The following is a 16,953-nucleotide window of genomic DNA, read 5'->3' on the forward strand; positions in this document are numbered from 1 at the left end:
AAAAGAATTGGCTTGGTAGTTTGGTCTGCCCTGTTCCCATGATGCACTGGGCCAGGGACAGACTAATTTGCATGTAGCCAGGTTCTGAGCTGGGATGGTGCAGTGAGCTAAAAAACGGTGATGGATCAAGCCCTGATCTGTTGACTGGGTAGGAGTGTTCTGCTTCATTCAGATACTCTGTCCATCACCACCCCCTTTTCTGAACCATTTTGTCGACCATAAGCGTGGAAGGGTATACTCAGATGTGAGTCCCTTGCTCACTGCACCATCAGGATTCAAGCAAGCCGGGCCGAAGATGGCTGTAATGCCAGAAACCGGTCCCCGGAAGCCCTGATCTGTTGACTGGGTAGGAGTGTTCTGCTTAATTCAGATACTCTGTCCATCACCACCCCCTTTTCTGAACCACTATCAAAGAATTTGACATAGATGAACCGGATACCGCATTACCTGAAGAGTATCTGATGTTTCAGTCGATATTTGATGCTAAGGAAGCTACATGTCTGCCCCCTCATCGGGTATATGACTGCTGCATCGATTTGGTGGCAGGGGCTCGCATACCAACTAGTCGCGTCTACACTTTGACAGAAAAAGAAAATGTGTATCTAAGAGACTACTTGGATAAAATGTTGGACCTTGGGTTTATTTGTGTTTCTAGGTCCCCAGCCTCATCTGCTCTCTTCTTCATTCCGGAGAGGCAAGGGGGATTGCGATGCTGTATTGATTATCGCTCCCTTAATGCAGTTAACATTAAGAACAGATACTCTCTTCCACTAATCTCCTCCCTGCTCGATCAAGTGAAAACCGCCAAATACTTTACGAAGTTAGATCTACGAGGGGTAAACCATCTTGTACGAGTAAGGGAGGGAGATGAGTGGAAGACGGCGTTTTGCACAAAGTTCGATTATTTGAGTATCTGGTGATGCCATTCGGCTTGTGCAATGCACCCTCAGCTTTTCAATACTTCATTAATGATGTATTAAAGGACCTTTTGGATAAATGTGTAATCGCCTATATTGATGATTTACTAGTCTATTCGGCCACCCTGGAAGAACACGTCATTCATGTTCAATCTGTTTTACAGAAACTAATGGACAACCTTTTATTCTGCAAACTAGACAGATGCTTTTTCCATAGGACACGTTGCATTTTTGGGATATGTGATATCATCACAAGGGCTGGAGATGGATCCCCATAAGGTTCAAGCAGTGATACAATGGCCCTCACCTATGACAGTCAAGGAAGTGCAGCGATTCATAGGATTCGCCAATTTCTATAGGCGCTTTATCAGCCACTTCTCTGAAATTGTGACCCCCAGTACAAGGCTATTACGGAAAGGCATCCCTTTTGTGTGGTCTCCTGAAGCGGAAAAGGCCTTTAACGCCTTAAAAGAGGCCTTCACGAGCGCTCCAATTCTCAGGCATCCTGATCAACAGAATCCCTTTATAGTTGAAGTAGATGCGTCACAAGTAGCAGTGGGAGGTGTGCTATCACAAGTCCACCCCGAAACAAGAGAATTACATCCAGTGGCTTTTTATTCTCACAAGCCTACCATTCCTGAAATCAATTATGCCGTGGGGGAACAAGAACTACTTGCAATAAAGAAGGTACTAGAAGAATGGAGGCCGTATCTGTTAGGTACACGATACACTGTTACTATCATAACAGACCATAGAAACCTGCAATACCTTAAGACTACCAAAGCGCTATCCATGAGGTAACTAAGATGGACCCAATTCTTTAGTGGGTATGATTTTGAAATTCACTTCAGGGCTGGCAAAAAGAATAGGAAGGCAGATGCCCTTTCTCGCATTGGTTTTGAGCCCTCTCCTTCATCAGATGATCCACCCAACATCCTAGATACCAACAGGATAATAGGGGTTCTCACTGCCGAAGAAAGGTTCATGAATGAAGTCAAGGAAGCTCAACAGACTCCTAACACCCTTGAGTATCTTAGATCCCAAGACACCCAGTGTAGACAAGGGTTGTATTATGTACAGGGGAGTTTGTATATTCCCACTACTCAACAGCGACAAAAGGTGTTACAGTGGTGTCACACTCAGGGAACAGCCGGTCATCCAGGATATAAAAGAACAATAGAAATTGTGAAACGTTATTGTTGGTGGCCTAACCTTTCACAAGATGTACAGGATTATGTTAAGACGTGCCACGTCTGTGCCCAAGGAAAAGCATCCCATGTCAAACCAGTAGGTCTTCTTTGTCTTATTCCTATGCCCCCGGGGCCATGGCACACCGTGTCCATGGACTTCATTGTGGAGTTGCCACGCACTAGCAAGGGAAATACTACCCTGTTGGTGGTGGTTGACTCATTCACCAAAACTGCTCATTTTATTCCTTTGCCAGGTCTTCCTACTTCAATGAAGTTAGCACAGGTGTTTATACAACACATCATCAGATTACATGGAATTCCCTTTGTTTTGATAACCGATAGGGGTACACAATTTATATCTAGGTTCTGGAGACAATTATGTAAGTTGCTACAGGTGGACGTTCGTTTGTCATCCAGCCACCATCCACAGACGGATGGACAAACAGAACGCGTTAACCAAAGCCTTGAGCAATTTGTGAGATGCCAATGTATCCAGTCTAGTCAAGATTGGGACGAAATAATTTGGTTGGCAGAATTGTCTTACAATAACAGTCATCACTTCTCTACTTTGTTCACCCCTTTTTACGGATCTCATGGGTTCCATCCACGGGTGCTGCCTATAGGCCTTTCCATCTCTTGTGACACCCCAGCAGTGTCGGCTTTGGTTCAACATTTACAAGTAGTACACAATTCCATCCAGGATAATGTTGATAAAGCCAAAACACTGTACAAGAAAGCGGCGGACACACGCAGGACACCTGAACCCACGTATCAGATAGGGGATAAGGTATGGTTGTCAACCAAACACATTGCATTGAGAGGGGCATGTCAATTTCAAGCTTAATACATAGGTCCCTTCCCTGTGTCCAAGATAGTGAACCCTGTTGCCTTGAGGCTTGAACTTCCTCCGTCCATGAAAATACACCGTTTTTCATGTATCGCTCCTGAAACCTGTTGCGCCTGGTACACGTCTTCCATTGGCCCCCACCCCTGTTGTTGTTCATGATGAAGAGGAATACGAGGTGGAAGCAGTCATTGACTCCTGAAGAAGTAGGGGCAGATTTCAGTACTTAATTCATTGGAAGGGTTATGGTATTGAGGAGCGCAGTTGGGAGCCTGCTAGCCAAATACATGCACTGAGGCTGTTGCGTCTGTTTCACAGACGGTACCCCGGAAAGCCCAAACCGGTGGGAGGGGGTTTAGGAGGGGTGTACTGTCGTGCCTGCACGAACGGCAGGGACGTGGTTGGTGTTTCTCCCGACAAGGATGGTTGGCAAGGTGTCGGAGACACTCAAAGCACATGCGCGGAGATTGGCGCATGCGTGCTACAAGCATAAAACCCTTCCTCTCTGTTTGTAGAACACTTCGCGTTCCTTCCGGGTTAAGAAGTCCTGATTTGCTTCCGGGTCACAGTGGTGGCATTGCGGTCCTTGTCGGGTTCGTCAATCGGCGATCCAGTTCTTCGCGGCTCCCGTTCGTTTGCCTATGCAGGTATTCAAGTCATAGAGCCGGTGTTTAGCTATATGTTTGTTGTGGCGCTTGCCATTTGTTCTCAGTTCCTTTTACACTTACCGGATCCGAATTTTGGAACTGGTGTTTAGTGTGTTATTGAATACTTAGCAGTTTCTTTGGACTAGAGCGTTTGTTCCCAATTTCGTTATTTAATGGACTTAGGATTTGCTGATGTTCCAAGATTATTTATCACTTTCTGAATACACCCCACACAGGTAATAGGGCTGTGTAGACTTCCCTATAGAGATCCTTGGTTCGTGTGGTTATATAACATTAATGTGTTTTACATCTTGTCTCACAGAGTGTATACAGTTCTACTACCCTATATCTTCTCTTGTGAAGACAACAGGAGAACATTGACAAACTTCCAAACATTCCTTCCCTAAGGTACCCATAGATCCTTTCAGATATAATAATCCTTATATTATACTACACACCTGGGTTCATAATAGATACTTATTTTATATGGTGTTTCCAGCATTCTTTTCCCTATTTACCTCTGCACTGTGGAGTGAACAGGACATTGGTGATCTCTAAGAATACACACACATCCAGTGTATGCACAGGTAGTCACATACATCATTTTCCACATATAAACATAACTGACCTATAGGATTTGATATTAACCTCCATGCTTTGTCTTTTAGGAAAAGGTTACCAGAAGATTCCCTATCCCTCGAGCAGACTACCTTAACTACTGTATATGAAGACTCAGTGTTTCCCCTCCTTACCTTGTTTTGTTTCCCTGCTTTCCCCACACGGGCATCACTTCTTGCTACCAGTATATATATAGTTTGGGGCAGAGTGAACCGGTGAGGGGGAGTTGTGGACAGTGCTTCAATTCCATGGTGTTTCAGAGGCAACCATATTTACCAGCTTGACAACTTGTAGGCCTGGGACAAAGAGAGGACTCAAATTCCACATAGTCTACTTCCCCTTTTGGAGCAACAGTGGCAATCTTCTTATCCATGTTAGCTGAGGTTCGGGTTGAATGAAGAAAAAAACGAAAATTAATTTAAAAAATATATATCCACCATAGCTGAGTAGGACAAAAATCCTATGTATTAGTTTTTGATTTGTTCAACGTTGAAGGATGCAGTGTTCTAAAATATTGTGTGATTTATCTTTGTTTCCTTGAAACTTGCTCTGCAAACTTTCAGTCAACAAAATGTTGAATAACGGCAACAACACAGAGAACGGTGGAGCTGCGGCTGATCCAGCAGCTTTTAACAAAACAGGTTATAATGAAACCGACGAGGATGCTATATGCATTCCTATGCATTTAAAGTAATCCATCACTATGAAACTTATAAAAAATGGCCTAACTTCGAGAGGTGGCAGGATAGTTTTTGTGATAGATGCACTCAAATATCACCAAACAGAGGTATTCTATTCGTGGATAGTCTTCCCCGAAGCAAATCCAGTAACACAGATGTTTCACTTGTACAAAGAAGATGAACTACTAGAGGAATATATTCCGTTCAAGTATATAGAAATTCTACTCACATACCAGGAGCATGAGCTCTGGTTTAAAGGTGCCCTAAAACATTTAATTCACATTACCACTCTTGGTCCACTAGGTAGACCAGGAACAACACAGTCGGCTCTAGCCTGCTACACACCTTTGAAGCAATATCAGATGATGAATTACTAAGTAATATACAACATTTAATAGAATTATACAGTGAAACCCTAACTGTCTGAAAGTCCTGAAAAGGTCTTCACTAAAAACACTCCTACTCCTTCTAAAAAGAAGTGGGAAAATAGCAACCAAACTTCTAAAGAGAAGCGTTCTAGTTCCAGAGGTAGATCTCCTCAAAAGGAGCCCTCTGAAAGGAGGTATAACCTCAGGAACAGAGATAATTTGAGAAAACCTGATAGATATTAAGATACTGATACACATTCCTCTCGTACCTTTCAGACTTCGTCCCAGAAATCCGAAAGAAGAGGACGGTCGGAACACAAGAAAGAACATGTGAAGTCCAAAGACGATCAACACGTTCAGAAAAACAAGAAACCTCAATTCACCTAAAAGAAGGTAGCAGGTCTAAAAATCAGACATGCCAAGGATCTTGAGGACACAACTCAAGAACGGAGAATAGGCTCAGACAATGTTGGACAGCGCAGCAGAAGTCACCATTGCTCGCAGGAAATTAAAGGATCATCTGGAGACAGTGGACTTGAATGAATTCATTCAAGTTGAAACTGCAGATACCAGGGTTAGTTCTCCACATAAATTATACAAAATAACACTCCGGATGGAGGGAGACATAGCAAGAAAGATAAGAGCACTCTTTTGGGATCGACTTTCTATGGGTAATGACATTCTTCTAGCTGAACAAGACGGCCACCAGAATTTGTCAGGGAGTGCTCACATGGCGAAGACATTATTATGCCAGCGTTCTCCAACCACATTCCAATTCATTTAAAATATGCTCATGCCAGGAAATGGGCAGTTGCCCAAGTCCTAGCATTATACAAAAATCATGTAGGATGGTATGAGGACTCACCTCACCATAAAATACAGTTAAAAAAATCAACCAACTGCACAAAGGCAGTACCCAGTTAAGCAAGAAGCTAAAAAACAACTCAGGGAGATATTAGATCAACTTGAATACCAAGGGGTGATTGAAACATGCACCTCGTCAATGAACAATGCTTTGTTTCCTGTCTCCAAACCAGACAATACATATTGTCTAGTATTGGACAACAGACATTTAAACTCTTGTTGCAAAACATTTGCAGTGCCAATCGCACACAGTACAGTATTAATAAATAGCATTGTGCGTAAAAAATATAAAATGACATTAGATATTTCTAATGGGTTCTTCTGTCAAAACATTGCACCAGAAGGCAGGTATTTGGCCGCATTCTCAATTATGGGGACACAGCCTCACTTCTGTCATCTCCCACAGGGATTCAAGAACAGTCCTGGGTTATTCTCAGCAAGAGTAATAGAGATACTACAAACTTATGATGACGAAGCATTGTCATATGTCGATGAAATCTATCTGACAGAAGATGACTTGGATAGGCACTTGCACAGGGTGAATACCATTATACTTGGATTTGCCTCTGAGGGTTACAAATTCAATTTAAAAAAATCTAGTATTGCCCATCTCAATGTCCTTTTTCTAGGATATGAACTTTCAAGTGAAGGCAAAAGCCTGGCAGCAAACTTTCTAGAGAAATGTGCACTGCTCCAACCTCCAAAAATGCTGAAAAACTTACAGTTAGTTCTAGGTTTCCTGAATTTCGGAAGAACTTATATTCTAAATTACACAGAAAGGGTAAAACCTTTCTAAGAATGAATCAAACCTGATTTCAAAACAGTTAACTTGACACAAAAACACACAGAAATTTTGCGTTCATTACAAACAGACATGTTAGCAACTAACCATTTGAAAACACGCGTAAACGTACGCAACTTAGTGATCCAAATCATTCCAGGACAATGCGGTTTCACGTACTTAACGTTTTACGAAAGTGAAAAAGTATCAATAGCTTACAAATCGCACTTGTACACACAAGCAGAAATGAAATTCACTTCAATAGAAAAAATTCTGACAGCGGTTCAGACTGCTGTAGCAAAAGAGAGAGCCCTCGCACAGGGTAAGGGCATTATGATCATTACACCTATACCTCCCTAAGAGGCATTGACAAAAGCGAGCATTCCAAATGCTAAAGCTTTACATCCGAGATGGATACAATGGGTTATTTCTCTTGCTGCAGCAGACGTTGACTACGTTTTTGACCCATATTTTAAAAACACAAACATTTCTACAATACGAACAAAGAATGTCCTCTGCCTATTGAAATTCTGCCTCTAGAGCAGTATGAATGTATAATTTATACTGACGGATTAGCTCAACCCGCTACTGGGGGTAAACAAGCCTATAGTGCGGTGTGCGTGATCGTTAAAGGTCATTGGCGCGATGGCAGATTCTGACTTATGGTCACTAAAACTCAATAGTTAGGAGATTGTACAGCTCAGCGAGCTGAACTACAAGCATTCAAGATGGCACTTGAAAATACAGATCGCGAATTCCCCACACTCATAGTGTGCGATTCGTATTATTGTGTTCAATCTTACAATGAATACGTGCACAACTGGATTCAACACGGTTACAAAGATGCAAAGGGTGGCACAATCAAGCATAAAATGCTTTGGGAGCAAGTAGTTCAGTTACAACAAGGACTACAAAACAATCACATGATACATACGCTGAGTCAACAACGTGATGGCGTTCACGTTGAAGGGAATTCATTGGCTGATGAAGCTGCGAAGTCAGCTTTGCAAACGGCTTCTGTAGCTGCAATCATTCGTTCAAAAACGAAAATAGACGGGGAAATATTGCTTGCTGTCAATCCTTCAAGAAAAGACAGTGGTAAAACTTTACCGAAAGGGTTTCCACTCAAATACTCATATATAACTGATGCGAACAATGTTCCGTTTGCTCGAATCCCTGGAATGGGGGATAGGGTAATTCCAAACATAGAACATAGATTAGGACTAATCTTAGCAGCACATGCATTATTAAAACAGCGATACTGGTGGCCACGCATGAGGAAACAAACCAGAAACTATGTTTTGGGATGTGAAATATGCCAAAAGATAAAAGTCTCTACTGTGAAACCTCCTGCTCAGACGCCCCTGTTAATTTCAGATAAACCTTTCACTTGCGTTTACCTGGATCACTGCGGCCCCTTACAGAGGAATGGTAACTACAAATATATCATGGTCGCAGTGGTTTTGTGTTCAAGGTTCATTTGGATGTGGCCTCAGCGCTCGGCTGATGCTCGAACTGTTATAAAAGATTTGCAGTCGGCACGCTACATTCTGACCAGGGTCCAGCATTTAGCTCTCGAGCTTACAAGGAGGCCATGGCCAAATTGGGTGTTTCAATGCAGTACTCTAGTCCATTCCATCTTGAGGGAAATTCGATTCTATAGAGAAAAAACCAGGACATAAAGCAATCTATAACAGCTAGGGTATTAGGTTTGGGTGACTGGTGGGTCAAACATCTAATAAGTGTCCAACGTAGTCTTAATAATTTGCCAAGAAGTTCTCTAGGGGAATCACTCCATATGAGGACTTTTTTGGGACCAGAATGTTAGTAGCGGACCTCGATTGTCAGGCATCAGTGGTAGACCAAAAACCTTTTGATATTAAAGACCGTTTGGCTGTTTTACAGGACTCAAATGAAATAAGAACAAAACAAAGTAACGTGTTCCTGAAGCCAACCACCACTGAAGAAAAAACTACAGTCTGTCCGGATCCCAACGCTTGGAGATCTAGTCAGCGAGAAGATCGTGGACAAGAAGGAATTTGGGCCTGCTTACAGACAACCAGTACCTGTTCTAGCAATCCACAGATCAAGAACAGTATTACTGCCGCCCCTTGCTGGCAAAAAATAGAACAGGTTTGTGTCAATCGACCTGGTAAAACCACATCATGTGGCCAATAACAAGCAGTGGGCCAAGTGGACTCCGCCAATGTAGCAGACAACCTAATCTAGCTACTATCCAAGAGTTTCAACCTGAAAGACTCATCACCTTTGAAGTATCTGCAGTGTGAAATGAAGGACTAAGCAACAAAGCTATGGAACTTGTACCTCTTGAGACCCAAATAACAGTTCGTCAAGAAACCCCTGTCTACAATGAAGTAGCATCTGGCTACACAAATGTAAAAAGTGATCAAATGGTTCCAGCAATTTCAACGAATCCTGATGCAATCCCAACAATTGACAGAACTGCTTCTGGCTATTTCATTAACTTTGATACGTTTTCCGAGGATCCCAGTGAACCTGAAACAACACCAGTAAAATGAACTTTGAAAGAACAAGCTACAGACCTTTTTCATCACCTGGAAAAGACTTATCTGGTTTCACCATGGATTGAACTTTGGATTGTGTTGGGTGTACTTTTTCTTCTACTTTGGTTGACTCTGATAATAACTTTGGCAATGCTGATAAATGGAAGATATGTCAAAATGGACACAGCAAGTAAGAACATTAACTTACTCCTCAAGCCACACAAATCATACCCTTGTGAACAAAGAGACTTGTCATCAGTGCACATCACAGCCATTCCTATACCTGGTGGTATAGCTTGGTACAGAACTGACTATGACATTTTTGGCCCCTTAGAGCTGTTGAAGATTCCACACTTATTCAAGATTTCATTAAATGACTTTGTTTCATCTAGTACATTTTCTGACGATTGGGACTTCGAAACAGTTAATAATATGATGTCAGACTTAAAAATGTCTACAGTAATCACAAATCATGAATATTTAGAAGGTTCATCAGACTATGAACAAATGTATTGTTATAATCATTATGGTCATCATTTCTTGCACAAATTTGCAAAACCTAGAAATGTATTAATATATAACCAATGGGAACATTGTCCTACGCCACCAAAGGGTAGCTCAAAAACCTTTTCTATGAAATTCCCCTACTTTTCAGGGCTCAATGTGTTCAATCCAGAATCATTTTATTTTAAAAATGTAAACACAACAGGAATGAAAATTATGTTAACAAATACCAAACACATTTGTTCTGCAGCCTTTTATGCCCAACTGTCTAAACTAGGTTTCGACTTTTGGAAAGACAACATTGAGACGAAGACTGTCTGGGGTACAAAAGATTGGCAGGTCCAGGGAATAGAAGCTTTATTTAGAGCCTGTACCATCCCTGAGCAAATTATGTTTTTGAATGACACTGTCCAACAGATGTCTTGTCTTGGGTTAGCCAAGATAAAAGACCTGAACAATCCGTTCATACCTACACCTACACCTGATACGAATAACACTTCAGAGGGGAAGCTTGATGTACATACTATTATACTGCATCACAACACAACAGATCCAGATTGGAAAAAATGGTTAATCTGACCCACAGACACAAACAACTGTCAAGATAGATTCCTGAACAAAACACAGGGTTTCACATTCACTAGGACTGACCCAAGATATGTTCAAAGACAGCATCCAGGAATAGTAACAACATACAGTGTATGGAAGCTGTGCCTTGAATGGTTACATAGATCTAGACGTAAGGATGTAAACCAACACTTATCTTTGCTTAAAGATGGCGCTGATCTTAGGGAATTCTTGCTAGGACCAAGAAAACCGTGTCATAACCATTTTATATATGCCGGTATCTATGCTGCTTATAATGAAGCATGGAAGATTACGCAAGCAGAGACTGCGGAAAGAATACGAGAAATTGCTCATATTCATTTAGAGAAACGTCTCTCTGTGGTTGACAATGGGTTAATGACTCTGTCATCCAGAATATATGTTGCAACATGGTCAGTCGCAATTACGTTCTATCATGCTATTAGGCTGGACGTTACAAAACCTACATTCAGGCTATGTGCCTTGGCATTTAATCAATACTAAGTCACCGTTTTTAGAATTCAATCTGACTGATAAACAGATCAAATTGGCACAAAGGGGAGCAGAGTATACAGTGCTGAGCATTGAAAAACTGGAAAGATTGCCAGATACAGTCACTATAAGGCAAGCTACTGAATGGATTATACATGGAACAATCACTCTGCCTGTTACAATTTTCCATTTTCAGTATTGCCTAACACATATACCAGCAGGCACATATGAAAGGTTGGATAAAGAATACATCAAGACATCCTGGGAATTACCGTACACACATAGATGTTAGAGTAGGGGACGTGAAGTGTTTCTTAGCAGGAAAAACTGTGAAATTGCACTAAGCGGTTCTCTCCTTTGTCAGGGTATTAAATTACACAGGGCCTGTGATTGTTCTTCTAACAATTTATCCTGCCACTTGCAAGGTTCACTAGCTGCAGTGATTGATCCAATTTTTGGACAACTCTCGAATGGGAGTTACCTCATGTTGAATGATCACAGCTGCTGTGGCATGTTGCCAGGTATACAATAATTAGTCTGTCATCGCACAGCCTTCCGTAATCAAAATTATAAATCTAAATATACTGTTTAAACAAAGATGCGTGCAACCCAGTTGTGAGGCAGCCAGCCTAGGAATAAGATCAATATCTGGTGGACAACCACCAGTTTGCTGGGTGTACAGCTAGTGATAATGTATTAACAATTAGAATCTTGTTATCAAAGAATCATGTGCTTGATCAACCAAATTTAACAAACGTTTCAATTTATTTACTCATTGAAATCCCATTGATATTTTCTGTATGTTCAAAATCCAATAACATACATAATAATCATAGCTTCACATTAAATTATAATGATAGGAAAATGCTAAATTCTTCAACATCAATAACTGCATGAAACAAATTCAAATATTCACGGCTTTGCCCGCCCAATGCATTTCGGGATTATGTAAAATCCCTTCTTCAGGGGCCACTGTAAGGAACAGAAAATAATAATATATACTATAAGTAAACGTTCTTATGTGGAACATTGCGTAGACACCGTCATGCTGCAAACAGTGAATAGTTTAGGTGCAAAAAATGTCAATAGATCCTTATATGCATCTTACTGAAGGCAATACAAACATATATCACCCAGTAAAAAATAGTGGACACCCCGTGTCTGTTCGTCACTAGCTGTGCAATAAATAAAATGGAGGGGTGTTGAGAGAAGAAAATTGAAGGTGGAGAAAAAGTGTGTCTTATCCTTCATGCTAGTCTAGATGCTGCTCGCTTGAAAGAATATTCAGTTTGTGCTAAACTGGGGGTTACATAAATGAACACAAGCAAACTTAATTTATGGCCATGCAAATCGAAAACTTGGTTGTAAAACTGCTGCCGAAGGCATGTGAAACCAAGCCCCCTGAGGGAAACAACACATCGATGTAATCGCAACTCTATTAGACACAGACACGTACTGCTAAGCATATGTACTGTGTTGACTTACTAGGCACAAAAGACACTCCAGCGCACTTCTGAGGGATAACGTTCTGCTTGCTGTTTAAATCCTGAATATAAAAAATTAAAACATGCACTTGAAAACCGTAGCCCTCTATAATGGAAAGCTAAGCAAACAACCCAGTCGGTAAAATGCTGACAATACGTGTGCCCTCAATGCGCATGAATCTCTCTGTAGATATAAACACGCACCAATTGAATATATCTAAATACTGTGGAATCTGCACGCTGATCACGTACAACCGCTGCAGTGACACACTCACCTGGCTTAAAAATTCTAAACGGCTCACTCCGATTATGCTTGTTCCTCAGCTCAACAATGAGACATCTGTGCTATGGCATGCCTCATCCTTTCTAAACCCCACCGCGGAAAGCGCGTGTGTATTCATGGAGGTAGAAGCAGGACTGACTGGAGCTCAAAAACGCGCGCCATATTGAATTGTACTGCTGAACTACCTAATAGTTATTAATCTAACACTGATAAGTGCTCCCTATTAAAGGGCACAATGGATAACTGGATTGTGCTGCAAAAATAAGAGTGAAGGTGTAATCCTTGCATGTTCAAAGAAGTCACAACTGTGAAATACAAAAAAAGGCAAAAAGAAGTAAAAAACTATAGAATTGCGAAAGGGACCATTAAAAAATTAACGAAAAGATCCACCCACTAACCACATGTGTATTTGAAAAAGAAATATTGCCTTCAGAAATTACATATTTACAACCTAGAGACAGAATGCAGAGCATGGAACACAGTCCTGCATTAAAAAGAGAACAACATCTTGGCCACATTTCTTAAGATCAAAATAACCTTGTTTCCAACCACTGGAACATCTTATTGCTTATAAAAAACACAGCATTTCTATTCGGTCATTTAATCCTCCTGGCATGAGTGTCTGTAAGAATTTTGTCCACCACACTTCTCTCTGGGCTAGTACCCTGCCATTATCACACCCAGGCTTAAGTGCTAATACTTCTAGGATTGTGAATTTTAGTTGTGCAATTGTATGCTTGTGTTCTAACCAATGTTTAGCAAAATGAGATTTAACACTCATGGTTCGAATGGTACTCTTGTGTTAAGTGATTCTTACTTTAATCTTGCGTGTGGTCTTTCCTACATAAAGAAGCCCACAGGGACACTTGATTGTGTAAATGACATTCGCTGTGTTGCAATCTTCATTGTACCTTAGCATAGTAGGTTGACCAGAATGAGGATGGTTAATAACATTGCCTGTCATGACATTGTTACATTTGACACAATTGTGACATTTGCGCATTCCTGTAAACTGTTGTGCTACTGCTTTAGTTGTTGTGAGCATCTCTTTTATGTTTTTGCTGCGTGTGTATGCAAACAATGGTACTTCAGAAAACAAGCCTTTGAAGTCTTGCTCGTGATTAAGAAGTTCCCATCTATTTTGAATAATCTTTTTGATGGTGAATGATCTAGTTAAGAATTTAGAGACAAACACATGTCTATTGTGGCTGTTTTTTATTTTCGTAGTCAACAAATCTTGGCGATCTTTCAACTGTATTTTGTGAATAGCCTGTGTTAGAACAGACTGAGAGTATCCACGGTTCTTGAACTTGACACTTTGTTCATCAAGAGCGATCTTTAACTTCTCTTCATCTGATGTGATTCTTTTTATACAAAGCATTTGTGAATATGGTACATTTTTTGTCAATGTTGGCGGATGAAAGCTAAAATACTGCAATAGGTTGTTTTTATCTGTTGACTTTGTGTACACTGAGGTTTCATAATGATGAGTCTGCTTGGTTATCAATACATCCAGGAAAGAAATACTGTCTTCTTCTAATTGAGTGTGTGAATTTTATGAGTTCGGTCTTCAAGTTTAATTCATCGATCAACTGTTCAAGAGATTTGAGGAAAATTGAATTTTATATGGCCAAGTATGTCCCCTATCGTGTACCCCAACGTGTAGTATATGTGCATGACACCCATGCATTTTCCCTCTATGGCCGCCATGATGACGCATTTGCATTTGCGTCCAACGTTAACATGTCAGTTATCCAGTCCTCCATGAAGGAAACGATAATTCTGCTTTGAGGCCTATGTTGCCAATGCATTTACATGGTGCACGTTTAAATAGTCGAGAAGCACACGTTTTTGTGGCCCAGCCGAGCCAGGCCCTGAATTCAGGCTCCGAGCCTCCTCTGATTCTGAAAGCTGCAGTTTAGGTATGCATCCCTGGCCTCTCCCTTACTTCCTGCTCAGCCGAGAGGTGCCCGGCCTGGCCTGCCTGCCAAGACAGTATTTTGCCTACAGTTATCTGCTCAGCTCCGCAAAAAACACATTCCAGTCTAGTGAAAAAGGTAAACATATTCCGCCTGCAGAGTATAGGGCCTAGCCTTCCTGTCTCCATGCAAGTGATTTACTGAACTTGTTGCCATAGTAGACCCATGGCCCCACGCAATGCACGAAGAAATATATGCGCACACTAGCATGTAATGATGAACAGCCTTTACTCGAGCGACCTTTACTTCAGACAATACATCCTCCAAACACAAGATACCAGATAGTGCCAAAGGTGCAGGTCGTTCTGACATCCCAGACTCTCCTACTAGTACTAAAGTCAACCCCCCCAGCTCTCCCCAGTTACACGTCACATTTCACGTCATGACCAGTTTGCGCGCACAAGTAGGGTAAAGGTTCCTGCTGGCCGTGCAGACCCCCTCTATGCATCCACCCATCTATGACACACCTATGACTCATCAAGTGAACACCAATGTGCACACCTCCTTTCACGCCTCTGTCACGACCACGTGCTCCTATCTCTCTCACTTGCTCCGCCTGGAGCGCTCCGCCCTCTCTATTCATTGCAACTGTATGGTTTTACTATATATATTGTGTTCTGTGAATAAACGTTAGATATCCCTTCCTGAACCTTAGTGGTGATGGAACCCGATTCTCCTGTAGCTCGAGCTATAGTATTAAAGCCCTTTTGAATCGGACACCACGGACTCTGCCTCTCATTTTATGAGCAATCCTTATTAATGTATAGAAATTATGACAGGGTAATATTTTATTTACCACATTAATCTGGCGCCCGAATAGGGACGAGTCCCTTTCCCCACACGCCGGCGATGTAGGTGCAGCCCCCTGACCCCTTCTATAGCCGCGACGGACTCCAAGTGTACACGATAGCGGGATTTCCTGCCTACTCCCTCAGGCCCACGGAGGAGACGGAGACTGCGACCAGGCATCCACACGAGGCGGTGAAGATTGCGGACCATCCCGACCAGAGCCCAAGCTGAGAGAGCAAGGTCCGAGGTATCCCGAGGCCCACCTGTTCCGAGGCGCATGTGCAGCACCAGAAGCCGTAGCAGTCCAGTCCAGTATCGAGTTTCCGAGGCCTTCCGTTTTGCTTCCCGGTGAGTACCGTTATTGGGAACGCATAAAGACGGGTTCATTTATTTGAGCCCGGTAAAGACGGGTCTGGGTACACAGATCCGGTAGAGACGTGTCCATTTCGGGGGATGCGGTAAAGACGTGTCTCTTTACGAGACCGGTATGGCTGTACTGTTTTTGCAGTGCATAAAGTAAACAAGCTTTTTCAAGGAGTGTTTTTTTTCTATGTACTAGTTAGGATGTATCTGTTTTCAATGTTTTAATGTTGTAGTGTGAATGGTTGTTTCCAGTCTATTCTTGAGCATATTGTATGTTCATTCAAGTTAGCTCCAACATGCCACTGTTTTCGAAATTACGTCAGATAGGGACCAGGAAAGGGATACTCGAAGAGGCAGTCCCCGTCCCGCCTAGAGACACTCCTGGTCATTTTATGTACCAAAAGTATGGGCTAGATGCCATACTGTTTTTAGATTTATGGGTAGAGTACACTAAAGATCTGGAAGAAAAGTATAGATGGCCTGCCTCAGGAACATGGGATTCTGAATGCATTATGAGAATAGAGGAAGCACTGTGGAAAAAGAAAGCTAGACAGTCCCAGAAAGATGCCATAGAGTTATGGCGTAAAGAAGCGCATAGGAGAACAGAGAAAGAAATCAACAAAGCAGAGAGAAGTAAAGAAGCAGCAGAAAAAGCTAGAGAAAAAGAGCTAAAGGAAGAAGGTGAACGGGTTAAGGCAGAACAAGTGGATAGACAAAGAAATGCCCTTATTAAAGGCACGTATCCCGTCCTCGCCGAAGGACTACCTAAAGTGACCCCGGAAGTACCTAGTAACTTGCCGCCACCACTGATCCCGATTAAACTCCGTAGTCATAAACAGACAGCAGCGTACATTTTTCTTTCCTCCTATTTAGACGACGCTGCTCCAGAATATGTAAATGAAGCTCCTCCTCCCAACCCGACCAATGCTCCTGTCAATATCCCTACCAATCCTTTTCGCCAACAGCCCGTAGCACAAGATCAACCCGCATTAACAGCAGCACAGACAGTGCCAGACGACTCAAGTCAAGGGGCATCGGGA

This window comes from Lissotriton vulgaris, chromosome 10, assembly GCF_964263255.1.
Source record: "Lissotriton vulgaris chromosome 10, aLisVul1.2, whole genome shotgun sequence".
Taxonomy (NCBI): domain Eukaryota; kingdom Metazoa; phylum Chordata; class Amphibia; order Caudata; family Salamandridae; genus Lissotriton; species Lissotriton vulgaris.